The following is a 16,318-nucleotide window of genomic DNA, read 5'->3' as shown; positions in this document are numbered from 1 at the left end:
TCTACTTCTCCACAGCACCTTCACTCGCCGGCGCTGGCCTCTTTTTGAAATGGAAGAGGAGAGGAGCGGTGCTGGTTTTGGATTGGAAGAGGACAGGAGCGGCAGTGGTTTTGAAATGGAAGAGGAGAGAAGCGGTGCTGGTTTTGGATTGGAACAGGAGAGGAGCGGCGCTGGTCTTGGAAGAAGTATTTTTTTTGTTTTGCGTATTTTGGGTCAAAGTTTGACCACGTACTTTGACAAGCAAAATGTGAATGCGTGTCATCAAAAATTGTACCATTTGGTTCGTATCTGAATGTACTTTCAAATTATATTATTTTTGCAACGTATAACATATATTTTATTTATTAAAATCATGGTGAAATATGACCCAGAATACAAGGGAGACTAGTTAAAGTGGGGTCGCTTTCTTAATTGAAGGGTAAATTGATTTTGATTATGATCCAGTCACAGCGCGCCGGCCCTCGTCCAATCCTAAATCGCAGCCGCACACTCCTCTTGCTCTTCTCCATTGCAAAACCACCCCCCTCTCCTCTCCATTTCGACGTTCCAAAACAACCGTCTCACCTCTCCATCTTCTCCATTGCAAAACCACTGTCTCGCCTCTCTCTCTCTTCTCCATTGCTAGACCATCGTCTCTGCTCCCATCTTCCAAAGCCAGCACCGTGATACGTCTCCAACGTATCTATAATTTTTTACCTCAGACCTTCGGGTCCATAGTTATTAGCTAGATGGCTTCTTCTCTCTCTTTGGATCTCAATACAAAGTTCTCCTCGATCTTCTTGGAGATCTATTCGATGTAATTCTTTTTGCGGTGTGTTTGTCGAGATCCGATGAATTGTGGGTTTATGATCAAGATTATCTATGAACAATATTTGAATCTTCTCTGAATTATTTTATGTATGATTTGTTATCTTTGCAAGTCTCTTGGAATTATCAGTTTGGTTTGGCCTACTAGATTGATCTTTCTTGCAATGGGAGAAGTGCTTAGCTTTGGGTTCAATCTTGCGATGTTCGATCCCAGTGACAGAAAGGGAACCGACACGTATTGTATTGTTGCCATCGAGGATAAAAAGATGGGGTTTATATCATATTGCTTGAGTTTATCCCTCTACATCATGTCATCTTGCCTAATGTGTTACTCTGTTCTTATGAACTTAATACTCTAGATGCATCCTGGATAGCGGTCGATGTGTGGAGTAATAGTAGTAGATGCAGAATCATTTCGATCTACTTGTCGCGGACGTGTGATACGTCTCCAATGTATCTATAATTTTTTATTGTTCCATGCTATTATATTATCTGTTTTGGATGTTCAATGGGCTTTATTATACAATTTTATATTATTTTTGGGACTAACCTATTAACCGGAGGCCCAGCCCAAATTGCTGTTTTTTTTCCTATTTCAGTGTTTCGAAGGAAAGGAATATCAAACGGGGTCCAAACAGAATGAAACCTTCGGGAACGTGATTTTCTGAACAAACGTGATCCAGAGGACTTGGAGTGGACGTCAAGCAATCAACAAGGAGGCCACGAGGCAGGGGGCGCGCCTACTCCCCTGGGCGCGCCCTCCACCCTCGTGGGCCCCTCGTAGCTCCATTGACCTACTTCTCCTATATATACCGATGTACCCCGAAAACATCAGAGACGGAGCCAAAACCCTATTTCCACCGCTGCAAACCTTCTGTACCCATGAGATCCCATCTTGGGGCCTTTTCCGTTGCTCCGCCGGAGGGGGCATCGATCACGGAGGGCTTCTACATCAACACCATAGCCTCTCCGATGATGTGTGAGTAGTTTACCTCAGACCTTCGGGTCCATATTTATTAGCTAGATGGCTTCTTCTCTCTCTTTGGATCTCAATACAAAGTTCTCCTCGATTCTCATGGAGATCTATTCGATGTAATCTTCTTTTGCGGTGTGTTTGTTGATATCCGATGAATTGTGGGTTTATGATCAAGATTATCTATGAACAATATTTGAATCTCCTCTGAATTCTTTTATGTATGATTGGTTATCTTTGCAAGTCTCTTCGAATTATCAGTTTGGTTTGGCCTACTAGATTGATCTTTCTTGCAATGGGAGAAGTGCTTAGCTTTGGGTTCAATCTTGCGGTGCTCGATCCCAATGACAGTAGGGGAAACAACATGTATTGTATTGTTGCCATCGAGGATAAAAAGATGGGCTTTATATCATATTGCATGAGTTTATCCCTCTACATCATGTCATCTTGCTTAAAGCGTTACTCCGTTCTTATGAACTTAATACTCTAGATGCATGCTGGATAGCGGTCGATGTGTGGAGTAATAGTAGTAGATGCAGGCAGGAGTCGGTCTACTTGTCACGGACGTGATGCCTATATACATGATCATACCTAGATATTCTCATAACTATGCTCAATTCTATCAATTGCTCAACAGTAATTTGTTCACCCACCGTAATACTTATGCTATCTTGAGAGAAGCCACTAGTGAAACCTATGGCCCCCGGGTCTATTTTCCATTATATTAATCTCCTTTCAACAAGTTATTTCTATTACCGTTTATTTTGCTTTCTTAACTTTTTAGTCTTTATCATAAAAATACCAAAAATATTATCTTATCATCTCTATCAAATCTCACTTTTGCAAGTGGCCGTGAAGGGATTGACAACCCCTTTATCGCGTTGGTTGCAAGGTTCTTATTTGTTTGTGTAGGTGCATGGGACTTGAGCGTGGTCTCCTACTGGATTGATACCTTGGTTCTCAAAAACTGAGGGAAATACTTACGCTACTTTACTGCATCACCCTTTCCTCTTCAAGGGAAAACCAACGCAGTGCTCAAGAGGTAGCAAGAAGGATTTCTGGCGCTGTTGCCGGGGAGTCTACGCACAAGTAAAGACATACCAAGTACCCATCACAAACTCTTATCCCTCGCATTACATTATTTGCCTTTTGCCTCTCGTTTTCATCTCCCCCACTTCACCTTTGCCTTTTCTTCGCCCTTCTTCTGTTCGTCTTTTCGTTTGCCTTGATGTCTTACTTGGCTCGTTTGCTCGTTTGGTTGGAATAGTTGTTTTTTTATTGCTAAACAGAGACCTAAGATCCATGGATCCTCATCCGCTTGCCAATCTTTTTAAGAGATCCAATTATGATGAACCAATTCCTAGTGATTTTGGTGCACTAGATTATCTTTATAAGGTTTTGCTTGAAATCCGTGAATCTAAAAATTGTGATGAAGTGATTCACGATAGATCTTTGAATAAAAGTCATGATTGCAATGATGTTACTATAAATTCTCTTGATGTCAATTGTGCTAATAATATGCAAAACCCTAAGCTTGGGGATGCTAGTTTTGCTATGTCTACTACTTGTCGCAATGATCATGATTGGGGTGATTCTTCTTATGATCTTGAAAATTTATTTAAGCCCCATGATGAATATGAGATTGATAATGGTGTTTGCAATAATATTGAAAGTGGGTTTGGAAGAGTGTCAACTTTAGATCCCACATATTTCGAGAATGTTCAATCTTATGAACTTTTTTATAAAAGTGGGTTTGGAGAGGTCATGACTTTAGCTAATGTTAATCCCACTATTTTGGAAGAGTGTCAACTTTGCATACATGTGGATCGTGTTAAGCATATGTTTTGTGATAGCTATGTTGTTGAATTTTCTTATGATCCTACATGTAATTATTACGAGAGAGGAAAATATGGTTGTAGAAATTCTCATGTTACTAAATTACCTCTCGTTATGTTGAGATTGCTATTGTTTCTTTCCGCTTCCTTGCATATGCTAGTTTTTGCTTGCTATGGTAATTTGTTTGCCTATAAGATGCCTATGCATAGGAAGTATGTTAGACTTAGATGTGTTTTTCACATGCTTCATGATGCTCTCTTTATGTTTAATTGCTATCTTTCATGTGAGCATCATTGAAATCTTAATGCCTAGCTAAAAAGGCTTTAAAGAAAAGCGCTTGTTGGGAGACAACCCAATATTTTTCCTTGCTGTTTAGCAATAAATCTTTGATCTAGCCTCTGGTTAGATGTGTTTTTATGTTTTAATTAGTGTTTGTGCCAAGTTAAACCTATAGGATCTTCTTGGATGATAGTTATTTGATCTTGCTGAAAATTACAGAAACTTTCTGTTCACGAAAACAATTGTTTAAAATCACCAGAACGTGATAAAATACTGTTTCCAATCGAAGTAGATCAATAAACAAATTATCTATGTCGTCCTATTTTGGTAGATTTTTCTGAGTTACAGAAGTTTTCGTTTGATACAGATTACTACAGACTGTTCTGTTTTTGACAGATTCTGTTTTTCGTGTGTTGTTTGCTTATTTTGATGAATCTATGGCTAGTAAAAGAGTTTATAAACCATAGAGAAGTTGGAATACAGTAGGTTTAACATCAATATAAATAAAGAATGAGTTCATTACAGTACCTTGAAGTGGTGTTTTGTTTTCTTTCGCTAACGGAGCTCACGAGATTTTCTGTTAAGTTTTGTGTTGTGAAGTTTTCAAGTTTTGGGTAAAGATTTGATGGATTATGGAACAAGGATTGGCAAGAGCCTAAGCTTGGTATGCCCAAGGCACCCCAAGGTAAAATTCAAGGATAACCAAAAGCCTAAGCTTGGGGATGCCCCGGAAGGCATCCCCTCTTTCGTCTTCGTCTATCGTTAACTTTACTTGGGGCTATATTTTTATTCACCACATGATATGTGTTTTGCTTGGAGCGTCTTGTATGATTTGAGTATTTGCTTTTTAGTTTAACACAATCATCCTTGCTGTACACACCTTTTGAGAGAGACACACATGATTCGGAATTTGTTAGAATACTCTATGTGCTTCACTTATATCTTTTGAGCTATATAGTTTTTGCTCTAGTGCTTCACTTATATCTTTTAGAGCACGGAGATGGTTTTATTTTATAGAAATAATTGATCTCTCATGCTTCACTTATATTATTTTGAGAGTCCTTTAGAACAGCATGGTAATTTGCTTTGGTTATAAATTTAGTCCTAATATGATAGGCATCCAAGATAAAAACTTTAAAGTGCATTGAATACTAAGAGAAGTTTGATACTTGATACTTGTTTTGAGATATGAAGATGGTGATATTATAGTCATGCTAGTTGAGTAGTTGTGGATTTGAGAAATACTTGTGTTAAAGTTTTTGATTCCCGTAGCATGCATGTATGGTGAACCGTCATGTGATGAAGTCGGAGCATGATTTATTTATTGATTGTCTTCCTTATGAGTGGCGGTCGGGGACGAGCGATGGTCTTTTCCTACCAATCTATCCCCCTAGGAGCATGCGCGTGTACTTTGTTTCGATAACTAATAGATTTTTGCAATAAGTATGGGAGTTCTTTATGACTAATGTTGAGTCCATGGATTATACGCACTCTCACCTTTCCACCATTGCTAGCCTCTCTAATACCGCGCACCTTTCGCCGGTATCATACACCAACCATATAACTTACTCAAAACAGCCACCATACCTACCTATTATGGCATTTCCATAGCCATTCTGAGATATATTGCCATGCAACTTACCACCGTTCCGTTTACTATGACACTCTTCATCATTGTCATATTGCTTTGCATGATCATGTAGTTGACATCGTATTTGTGGCAAAGCCACCGTTCATAATTTTCATACATGTCACTTTTGATTCATTGCATATCCCGGTACCCCGCAGGAGGCATTCACATAGAGTCATATTTTGTTCTAAGTATTGAGTTGTAATTCTTGAGTTGTAAGTAAATAAAAGTGCGATGATCATCATTATTAGAGCATTGTCCCAAGTGAGGAAAGGATGACGGAGACTATGATTCCCCCACAAGTCGGGATGAGACTCCGGACGAAAATAAAAAAAAGAAAGAGAAAAAAAGAGGTCATAAAAAAAGAGAAAAAGGCCCAAATAAAAAAATGAGAGAAAAAGAGAGAAGGGACAATGTTACTATCCTTTTACCACACTTGTGCTTCAAAGTAGCACCATGATCTTCATGTTAGAGAGTCTCCTATGTTGTCACTTTCATATACTAGTGGGAATTTTACGTTATAGAACTTGGCTTGTATATTCCAATGATGGGCTTCCTCAAAATGCCCTAGGTCTTCGTGAGCAAGCGAGTTGGATGCACACCCACTTAGTTTCTTTTGTTGAGCTTTCATACACTTATAGCTTTAGTGCATCCGTTACATGGCAATCCCTACTCACTCACATTGATATCTATTGATAGGCATCTCCATAGCCCGTTGATACGCCTAGTTGATGTGAGACTATCTTCTCCTTTTTGTCTTCTCCACAACCACCATTCTATTCCACATATAGTGCTATGTCCATGGCTCATGCTCATGTATTGCGTGAAGATTGAAAAAGTTTGAGAACATCAAAAGTATGAAACAATTGCTTGGCTTGTCATCGAGGTTGTGCATGATTAAATACTTTGTGTGATGAAGATAGAGCATAGCCAGACTATATGATTTTGTAGGGATAACTTTCTTTGGCCATGTTATTTTGAGAAGACATGATTGCTTTGTTAGTATGCTTGAAGTATTATTATTTTTATGTCAATATTAAACTTTTATCTTGAATCTTTCGGATCTGAACACTCATGCCACAATAAAGGAAATTACATTGAAGAATATGCTAAGTAGCATTCCACATCAAAAATTCTATTTTTATCATTTACCTACACGAGGATGAGCAGGAATTAAGCTTGGGGGTGCTTGATACGTCTCCAACATATCTATATTTTTTATTATTCCATGCTATTATATTATCTGTTTTGGATGTTCAATGGGCTTTATTCTATACTTTTATATTATTTTTGGGACTAACCTATTAACCGGAGGCCCAACCCAAATTGCTATTTTTTCCTATTTCAGTGTTTTGAAGGAAAGGAATATCAAACGGAGTCCAAATGGAATGAAACCTTCGGGAACGTGATTTTCTGAACAAACGTGATCCAGAGGACTTGGAGTGGACGTCAAGCAATCAACGAGGAGGCCACGAGGCAGGGGACGCCCCAACCCCCCCGGGCGCGCCCTCCACCCTCGTGGGCCCCTCCTAGCTCCACCGACCTACTTCTTCCTCCTATATATACCTACGTACCCCGAAAACATCAGAGACGGAGCCAAAACGCTATTTCCACCGCCGCAACCTTCTGTACCCGTGAGATCCCATCTTGGGGCCTTTTCCGGCGCTCTACCGGAGGGGGCATCGATCACGAAGGGCTTCTACATCAACACCATAGCCTCTCCGATGATGTGTGAATAGTTTACCTCAGACCTTCGGGTCCATAGTTATTAGCTAGATGGCTTCTTCTCTCTCTTTGGATCTCAATACAAAGTTCTCCTCGATTCTCTTGGAGACCTATTCGATGTAATCTTCTTTTGCGGTGTGTTTGTCGAGATCCGATGAATTGTGGGTTTATAATCAAGATTATCTATGAAGAATATTTGAATCTCCTTTGAATTCTTTTATGTATGATTGGTTATCTTTGCAAGTCTCTTCGAATTATCAGTTTGGTTTGCCCTACTAGATTGATCTTTCTTGCAATGGGAGAAGTGCTTAGCTTTGGGTTCAATCTTGCGGTGCCCGATCCCAGTGACAGTAGGGGAAACGACATGTATTGTATTGTATTGTTGCCATCGAGGATAAAAAGATGGGGTTTATATCATATTGCATGAGTTTATCCCTCTACATCATGTCATATTGCTTAAAGCGTTACTCCGTTCTTATGAACTTAATACTCTAGATGCATGTTGGATAGCGGTTAATGTGTGGAGTAATAGTAGTAGATGCAGGCAGGAGTCGGTCTACTTGTCACGGACGTGATGCCTATATACATGATCATGCCTAGATATTCTCATAACTATGCACTTTTCTATCAATTGCTCGACAGTAATTTGTTCACCCACCGTAATACTTATGCTATCTGGAGAGTAGCCACAAGTGAAACCTATGGCCCCGGGGTCTATTTTCCATCATATTAATCTCCCAACAACTAGCGATTTCTGTTACCGTTTATTTTGCAGTCTTTACTTTTCAATCTATACAACAAAAATACCAAAAATATTTATCTTATTATCTCTATCAGATCTCACTTTTGCAAGTGGCCGTGAAGGGATTGACAACCCCTTTATCGCGTTGGTTGCAAGGTTCTTATTTGTTTGTGCAGGTACGAGGGATTTGCGTGTAGCCTACTACTGGATTGATACCTTGGTTCTCAAAACTGAGGGAAATACTTACGCTACTTTGCTGCATCAGCCTTTCCTCTTCAAGGGAAAACCAACGCAGTGCTCAAGAGGTAGCAAGAAGGATATATGGCGCCGTTGCTGGGGAGTCTACGCACAAGTCAAGACATACCAAGTACCCATCACAAACTCTTATCCGTTGCATTACATTATTTGCCATTTGCCTCTCGTTTTCCTCTCCCCCACTTCACCCTTGCCGTTTTATTCGCCCTTTTTCCGTTCGCCTCTTTTTCGCTTGCTTCTTGTGTTGCCGTTCGTCGTCATGGCTAGTCCTTCTACCATTATTAGTACTGCCGATCATGAAGTTCTTAATTTTAAACAAAGGGAGGGAGAAAATCTAAAAGATGCTTGGCATAGAATTTGCAATGCTCAGAATAGAGCTACTAGGAAGCAATCTATTTCCGTTCTTCTTCGCAATTTTTATGTAGGCATCACTCCTTGGAACAGATATATTCTTGATACCATTACCGGAGGGAATTTCTTGGGTAGCCATACTTTTGATTCTTATAATGCGATGATAGATTTGTTTGGCCCACCACCTCTTTTGGTTAATGGGACTATTTTAACTTTGGAACATGTGATGCAAAGGCTTGAAATTATTGAAAATAAAGTTGCTACTGTAGAGTTGATTGAAAATTTGGATAAAAAGATCCACAACCAAATTACCCAATATGGATCTAAGGTAGGAGTTACTTTGAATTTTTTTAAAGAAAAGGAGCATATAGTTATAGATAGAATAGATCAAGATTCCACAAGAATTGGTAAACTTGAGGATATTATTACCAACTTAGAGTCTGCCTTTTCATCCGTGAAAAATACTCCAAATCCTCCTACTACCAAAGTTGCCAAGTTAATGTATGTTCCTAAAAATAAGGGTGACTCTTCTAGTAAGGAAAATGCGGATCTTAAATCAATGAGTGTTCACCCCAACTTTTTCGCTATCATTAAGGAACCTTTTGCTACGAATGAATTTCTTGATTTCTTGCCTAGGAGTTTGATCATTAATAAAAATAAGAAAACTCCTAAGGGTTATAAGTGTTCTATTGAAGAATTGCATACCAAAGATGATGATACCTAGATCTATTCTTGTTTTTATGCCTAGCTAGGGGCGTTAAACGATAGCGCTTGTTGGGAGGCAACCCAATTTTATTTTTGTTCCTTGCTTTTTGTTTCTGTTTAGTAATAAATAAATAATCTAGCCTCTGGTTAGATGTGGTTTTGTGTTTTAATTAGTGTTTGTGCCAAGTGAAACCAATAGGATCTTCTTGGATGATACTTATTTGATCTTGCTGAAAAAATCAGAAACTTTCTGCTCACGAAAACAATTGTTAAAAATCACCAGAATGTGATAAAATACTGATTCGAATTGCAGTAGATCAATAATCAAATTATCTATGTCTTCCTATTTTGGTAGAATTTTTGAGTTACAGGAAGTTTGTGTTTGATACAGATTACTACAAACTGTTCTGTTTTTGACAGATTCTGTTTTTCGTGTGTTGTTTGCTTATTTTGATGAATCTATGGCTAGTATCGGGGGGTATGAACCATAGAGAAGTTGGAATAAAGTAGGTTTAACACCAATATAAATAAATAATGAGTTCATTACAGTACCTTAAAGTGGTGGTTTGTTTTATCTCGCTAACAGAGCTCATGAGATTTTCTGTTGAGTTTTGTGTTGTGAAGTTTTCAAGTTTTGGGTAAAGATTTGATGGATTATGGAATAAGGAGTGGCAAGAGCCTAAGCTTGGGGATGCCCAAGGCACACCAAGGTAAAATTCAAGGACAACCAAAATCATGAGCTTGGGGATGCCCCGGAAGGCATCCCCTCTTTTGTCTTCGTCCATCGGTAACTTTACTTGATGCTATATTTTTATTCACCACATGATATATGTTTTGCTTGGAGCGTTTTGTATGATTTGAGTCTTTGCTTTTTAGTTTTCCACAATCATCGTTGCTGTACAGACCTTTTGGGAGAATCACACATGAATCGGAATTTATTAGAATACTCTATGTGCTTCACTTATATCTTTTGAGCTAGATAATTTTGCTCTAGTGCTTCACTTATATCTTTTTAGAGCACGGTATTGGTTTTATTTTATAGAAATTATTGATCTCTCATGCTTCACTTATTTTATTTTGAGAGTATTTTAAAACAGCATGGTAATTTGCTTTGGTTAAAATTAGTCCTAATATGATAGGCATCCAAGATGGATATAATAAAAACTTTCATATAAAGTGCATTGAATACTATGAGAAATTTGATACTTGATGATTGTTTTGAGATATGAAGATGGTGATATTAAAGTTGTGCTAGTTGAGTAATTGTGAAATTGAGAAATACTTGTGTTGAAGTTTGCAAGTCCCGTAGCATGCACGTATGGTAACCGTTGTGTAACAAATTTGAAACATGAGGTGTTCTTTGAGTGTCATCCTTTCTGTGGAGGTCGGGATCGCGCGATGGTTAACTCCTACCAACCCTTCCCCTAGGAGCATGCGTGTAGTGCTTGGTTTTGATGACTTGTAGATTTTTGCAATAAGTATGTGAGTTCTTTATGACTAATGTTGAGTCCATGGATTATACACACTCTTACCCTTCCATCATTGCTAGCCTCTTCGGTACCGTGCATTGCCCTTTCTCACCTGGAGAGTTGGTGCAAACTTCGCCCGTGCATCCAAACCCCATGATATGATACGCTCTATCACACATAAACCTCCTTATATCTTCCTCAAAACAGCCACCATACCTACCTATTATGGCATCTCCGTAACCATTCCGAGATATATTGCCATGCAACTTTCCACTATTTCATTTATTATGACACGCTTCATCATTCTCATATTGCCTTGCATGATCATGTAGTTGACATTGTCTTTGTGGCAAAGCCACCATGCATAACTAATCATACATGTCACTCTTGATTCATTGCTCATCCCGGTACACTGTCGGAGGCATTCATATAGAGTCATATTTTATTCTAGTATCGAGTTGTAATCATTGAGTTGTAAATAAATAGAAGTGTTATGATCATCGTTCATAGAGCATTGTCCCCAAAAAAGAGAAAGGCCAAATAAAAAAAGAGGCCCAAAAAAGAATAAAAGAAATAAAAAGGGACAATGCTACTATTCTTTTTTACACACTCGTGCTTCAAAGTAGCACCATGATCTTTATGATAGAGAGTCTCGTGCTTTGTCACTTTCATATACTAGTGGGAATTTTTCATTATAGAACTTGGCTTGTATATTCCAATAATGGGCTTCCTCAAATGCCCTAGGTCTTCGTGAGCAAGCAAGTTGGATGCACACCCACTTAGTTTCTTTTGTTGAGCTTTCATACATTTATAGCTCTAGTGCATCCGTTGCATGGCAATCCCTACTCCTTGCATTGACATCAATTGATGGGCATCTCCCTAGCCCGTTGATTAGCCGCGTCAATGTGAGACTTTCTCCTTTTTTGTCTTCTCACACAATCCCCATCATCATATTCTATTCCACCCATAGTGCTATGTCCATGGCTCACGCTCGTATATTGCGTGAAAGTTGAAAAAGTTTGAAAATTCTAAAGTATGAAACAATTGCTTGGCTGAAAGCGGGGTTGTGCATGATTTGAATATTTTGTGTGACGAAGATGGAACATAGCAAAACTATATGATTTTGTAGGGATGAACTTTCTTTGGCCATGTTATTTTGAGAAGACATAATTTCTTAGTTAGTATGCTTGAAGTATTATTATTTTTATGTCAATATTAAACTTTTATCTTGAATCTTTCGGATCTGAATATTCATGCCACAATAAAGAAAATTACATTGAAAAATATGCTAGGTAGCTTTCCACATCAAAAATTCTGTTTTTATCATTTACCTACTCGAGGACGAGCAGGAATTAAGCTTGGGGATGCTTGATACGTCTCCAACGTATCTACAATTTTTTATTGTTCCATGCTATTATATTATATGTTTTGGATGTTTAATGGGCTTTATTATACACTTTTGTATTATTTTTGGGACTAACCTACTAACCGGAGGCCCAGTCCAAATTGTTGTTTTTTGCCTATTTCAGTGTTTCGCGGAAAAGGAATATCAAATGGAATGAAACCTTCGGGAGAGAGTGATTTTTGGAACAAACGCAATCCAGGAGACTTGGAGTGGACGTCAAGGAAGCAACGAGGCAGCCACGAGGTAGGGAGGCGTGCCCAGGGGGTAGGCGCGCCCCCCACCCTCGTTGGCCCCTCGTGGCTCCCCCAACCGACTTCTTACGCCTATATATACTCATATACCCCGTGAACATCCGAGAGCACTACGAAACCCTATTTCCATCGCCGCAACCTTCTGTACCCGTGAGATCCCATCTTGGGGCCTTTTCTGGTGCTCCACCGGAGGGGGAATCGATCACGGAGGGCTTCTACATCAACACCATAGCCTCTCCGATGATGTGTGAGTAATTTACCTCAGACCTTCGGGTCCATAGTTATTAGCTAGATGGCTTCTTCTCTCTCTTTGGATCTCAATACAAAGTTCTCCTCGATCTTCTTGGACATCTATTCGATGTAATTCTTTTTGCGGTGTGTTTGTCGAGATCCGATGAATTGAGGGTTTATGATCAAGATTATCCATGAATAATATTTGAATCTTCTCTGAATTCTTTTATGTATGATTTGTTATCTTTGCAAGTCTCTTGGAATTATCAGTTTGGTTTGGCCTACTAGATTGATCTTTCTTGCAATGGGAGAAGTGCTTAGCTTTGGGTTCAATCTTGCGGTGTTCGATCCCAGTGACAGAAAGGGAACCGACACGTATTGTATTGTTGCCATCGAGGATAAAAAGATGGGGTTTATATCATATTGCTTGAGTTTATCCCTCTACATCATGTCATCTTGCCTAATGCGTTACTCTGTTCTTATGAACTTAATACTCTAGATGCATGCTGGATAGCGGTCGATGTGTGGAGTAATAGTAGTAGATGCAGAATCATTTCGATCTACTTGTCACGGACGTGATGCCTATATACATGATCATGCCTAGATATTCTCATAACTATGCACTTTTCTATCAATTGCTCGACAGTAATTTTTCACCCACCGTAATACTTATGCTATCTTGAGAGAAGCCACTAGTGAAACCTATGGCCCCGGGTCTATTTTCCATCATATTAATCTCCCAACAACTAGCGATTTCTATTACCGTTTATTTTGCAATCTTTACTTTTCAATCTATACAACAAAAATGCCAAAACTATTTATCTTATTATCTCTATCAGATCTCACTTTTGCAAGTGGCCGTGGAGGGATTGACAACCCCTTTATCGTGTTGGTTGCAAGGTTCTTATTTGTTTGTGCAGGTACGAGGGATTTGCATGTAGCCTCCTACTGGATTGATACCTTGGTTCTCAAAACTGAGGGAAAGACTTACGCTACTTTGTTGCATCACCCTTTCCTCTTCAAGGGAAAAACAACGCAGTGCTCAAGAGGTAGCACACCGCACCTCTCAGAAGCACATCAATGGAGAGGATGCAGAAGCGAATCATGGAGACCGCCGGTGGCGACCAGGCGAAGTTAGCCAGGTTGAAGGAGATCCTTACGTGGTTTGACAATGAGTGGGAGATTTCGAGGATGATGAGGGCCATGTGGCAATGTATGAGAAAGAGCGAGAGGTTGACGATGTACTCCCCGGCGTCAGTCATGCCGTAGTGCTTCGAGTTCATCGAGTATCTCCTCTGGGCGATGGAGCAGATAGATTCGCCCGAGGGGAAAGTCAGGCGGAGGTGGTGGGCATACAGGTTGAAGGTCGAGCATCCAGAGCATAACGAATCGATCAAGTACGGTGTGCCGTTCCTGAGGGTGCAGTGCCAGCCGGAGCCACAGGAGTATTCATTCTCCCACCGCAAGAGGAGGTTGGATGGCGTGACTTCGCTTCCCCGCCGTTCTCCACGGTTCCCTAGCCGCTTGCCTCGTTTCAACGGTGGTGGTGGGGTTTAAGGTAAGCTTCGCACTAACCTAATCTTCCATCTGCTCATGCTTACAATCAGTGTGACGGCTAATGAAAATCATATGGGTTATTATTGGGTAGTACTACGAGTCTCCGAGCACTACGCCAATCACCCTAAATAGCTCTGGAGTAAAAAAAAGTTGTGACAGTGTGTAAAAATAAAGAAAAATTGATTGGTGCTTCTTTCAGAAAAGAGTACTCCCTAGAAAAGTGCCAATATAAGCTACTCCTGTTTGATTAGAGGATTTGTTGCCGAGAAATATCCGTCCACAGAGAGCGCCACCCATCCCACCGGTGGTGGAGGCCAATGCTTAGAAGGAGCATGGTTTGTGTCGGTAATTTTCACTTGGCACCTCGCACTCTGCATATATGCCGGTTCCATCCGTACATTTGTGCAGTTCCACCAAAATGCAACTGAATAACCCTGTTTGCACAGATAATGAAAAAGCGTGATTACATTATAGTGACACTAGTTGATGAAAAATACACTAATAAATAGAAGAAACTTCATTTTCTTAATGGGAAAATATTGCGATAGTATCACAGTATGCCATGCTGCGAGGGCAAGATGGGCCCTACGACGCCTCATACGGTAGGCCTCATACTAGAAATCGACCCAATTCTCCCCGATACACCTTCTGCCAGTGATGAACATCAGTGTATAGTGGTAGTACAAGGAGGGGCCTTGAGACATTCCAATCTCTGTTTTTGTGCAGATCAACTAAAATTAAGCACCCCAGTTTGCAGAAACACTTAAACATTAACAATGGGACTAGTTGATGAAACATATACTAACAAAGAGAAGTTCTTTCTTTATCTACATTGGAAATGAAATGATGGAGAGGACACTCGCTCTATTTTAACTGTATTATTACTTCATTTTATCAGTGGCACTAGGGTCGAACAGGTGGCAAGCGAGGTGTACCATGCGTCGCAAGGATGGAGGCCGGGGGTGCTTAGACTCGGACGTTGAAGCTGGCTCTTTCAGCCCCTATCTTCCCCCCTGATGTTTCTATGGTAGCATTTGGGTTGTAATTCAAACTTGGTTGAGCTGGTGTTGCGTCCCCCTACCTACCTAGCTTATGTGGCGAACTTGTCTCCTGCTAGTACTTAGTCCGTTCTAGTAGTAGTTGCAAACTGCTCGTTTAGACTGAGATGTTGTTGGATAATGGTTCTATATGGTTGGGTTTCTTTAATGAAATAGGAGGAAACCCCTCTTTTGATTTAAAAAATCAGTGGCGGTAGTGGTGCCAAAACATTGCCTCAAATTAATAGTGCCACTAGATTAAGGTGCAAAATAATAACATTAATGCTTTATCATGGCAGTGCCAAAACAGTAGCACAAGAGCAGAGTCAACATGCAGGATCTTTCGCAAACGGTCGGACCAAAAAGGAACATACCGGGAACCATATGTGCAGACAACGCCATCGTAGAAGGGATGACACCAGTCACCAACATGGATGATTCAATTCATGGGACCTTTTTGTGCAGTTCACCTAAAATGAAGCAATGTTTGCATCATGCAGTTAGCAAGTACTTGGTCCCATGAGCTAGCAGCTTCTTCTTCATTAGTTGCAATAAAATTGAGCAACATCAAGGTTGGTCGTGAAGCTCGTGGAATGTTCAACTATAATTTGGATATCATTTTGTGCAGTTCAACTAAGATCAAGCGTGAAATGTATATCTCTGTTTGCACAAAAAGGTGGAAAGGAGGGTGACTAACAAGTGATGAAACATACATCAAATGAAAAGAAGCATGTTCCTTATCTAAATGGCGATCCTACAAGGACTGTAGCAATTTCTAAAGTAGCGGCATTGCTAGATATTAGTGTGAGCATTAGGATTAACTATGACAGCCGTTAAATACGACATTACATTAATGGTGCCATTGCTTCATTTTACCAGCAACATTACATTAACAGCTGCTAAAGAGTTGGTATTTGGGCACGGGAGAGTAGGCGTACTAGGACATTCGCATTTCTAACGAAAAGAAGCAACTTATCTTAATGGGAAATTTAGCAGGACATGAAAAACAATGCCATTGATTTATATTACTGGAGGCATTACATTGAAAACAACATTGGTTTAACG

Source organism: Triticum aestivum, chromosome 7D (assembly GCF_018294505.1).
Source record: "Triticum aestivum cultivar Chinese Spring chromosome 7D, IWGSC CS RefSeq v2.1, whole genome shotgun sequence".
NCBI classification, from domain to species: Eukaryota; Viridiplantae; Streptophyta; class Magnoliopsida; order Poales; family Poaceae; genus Triticum; species Triticum aestivum.
The sequence above is the reverse complement of the archived record's forward strand: the minus strand, read 5'-3'. Positions refer to the sequence as shown.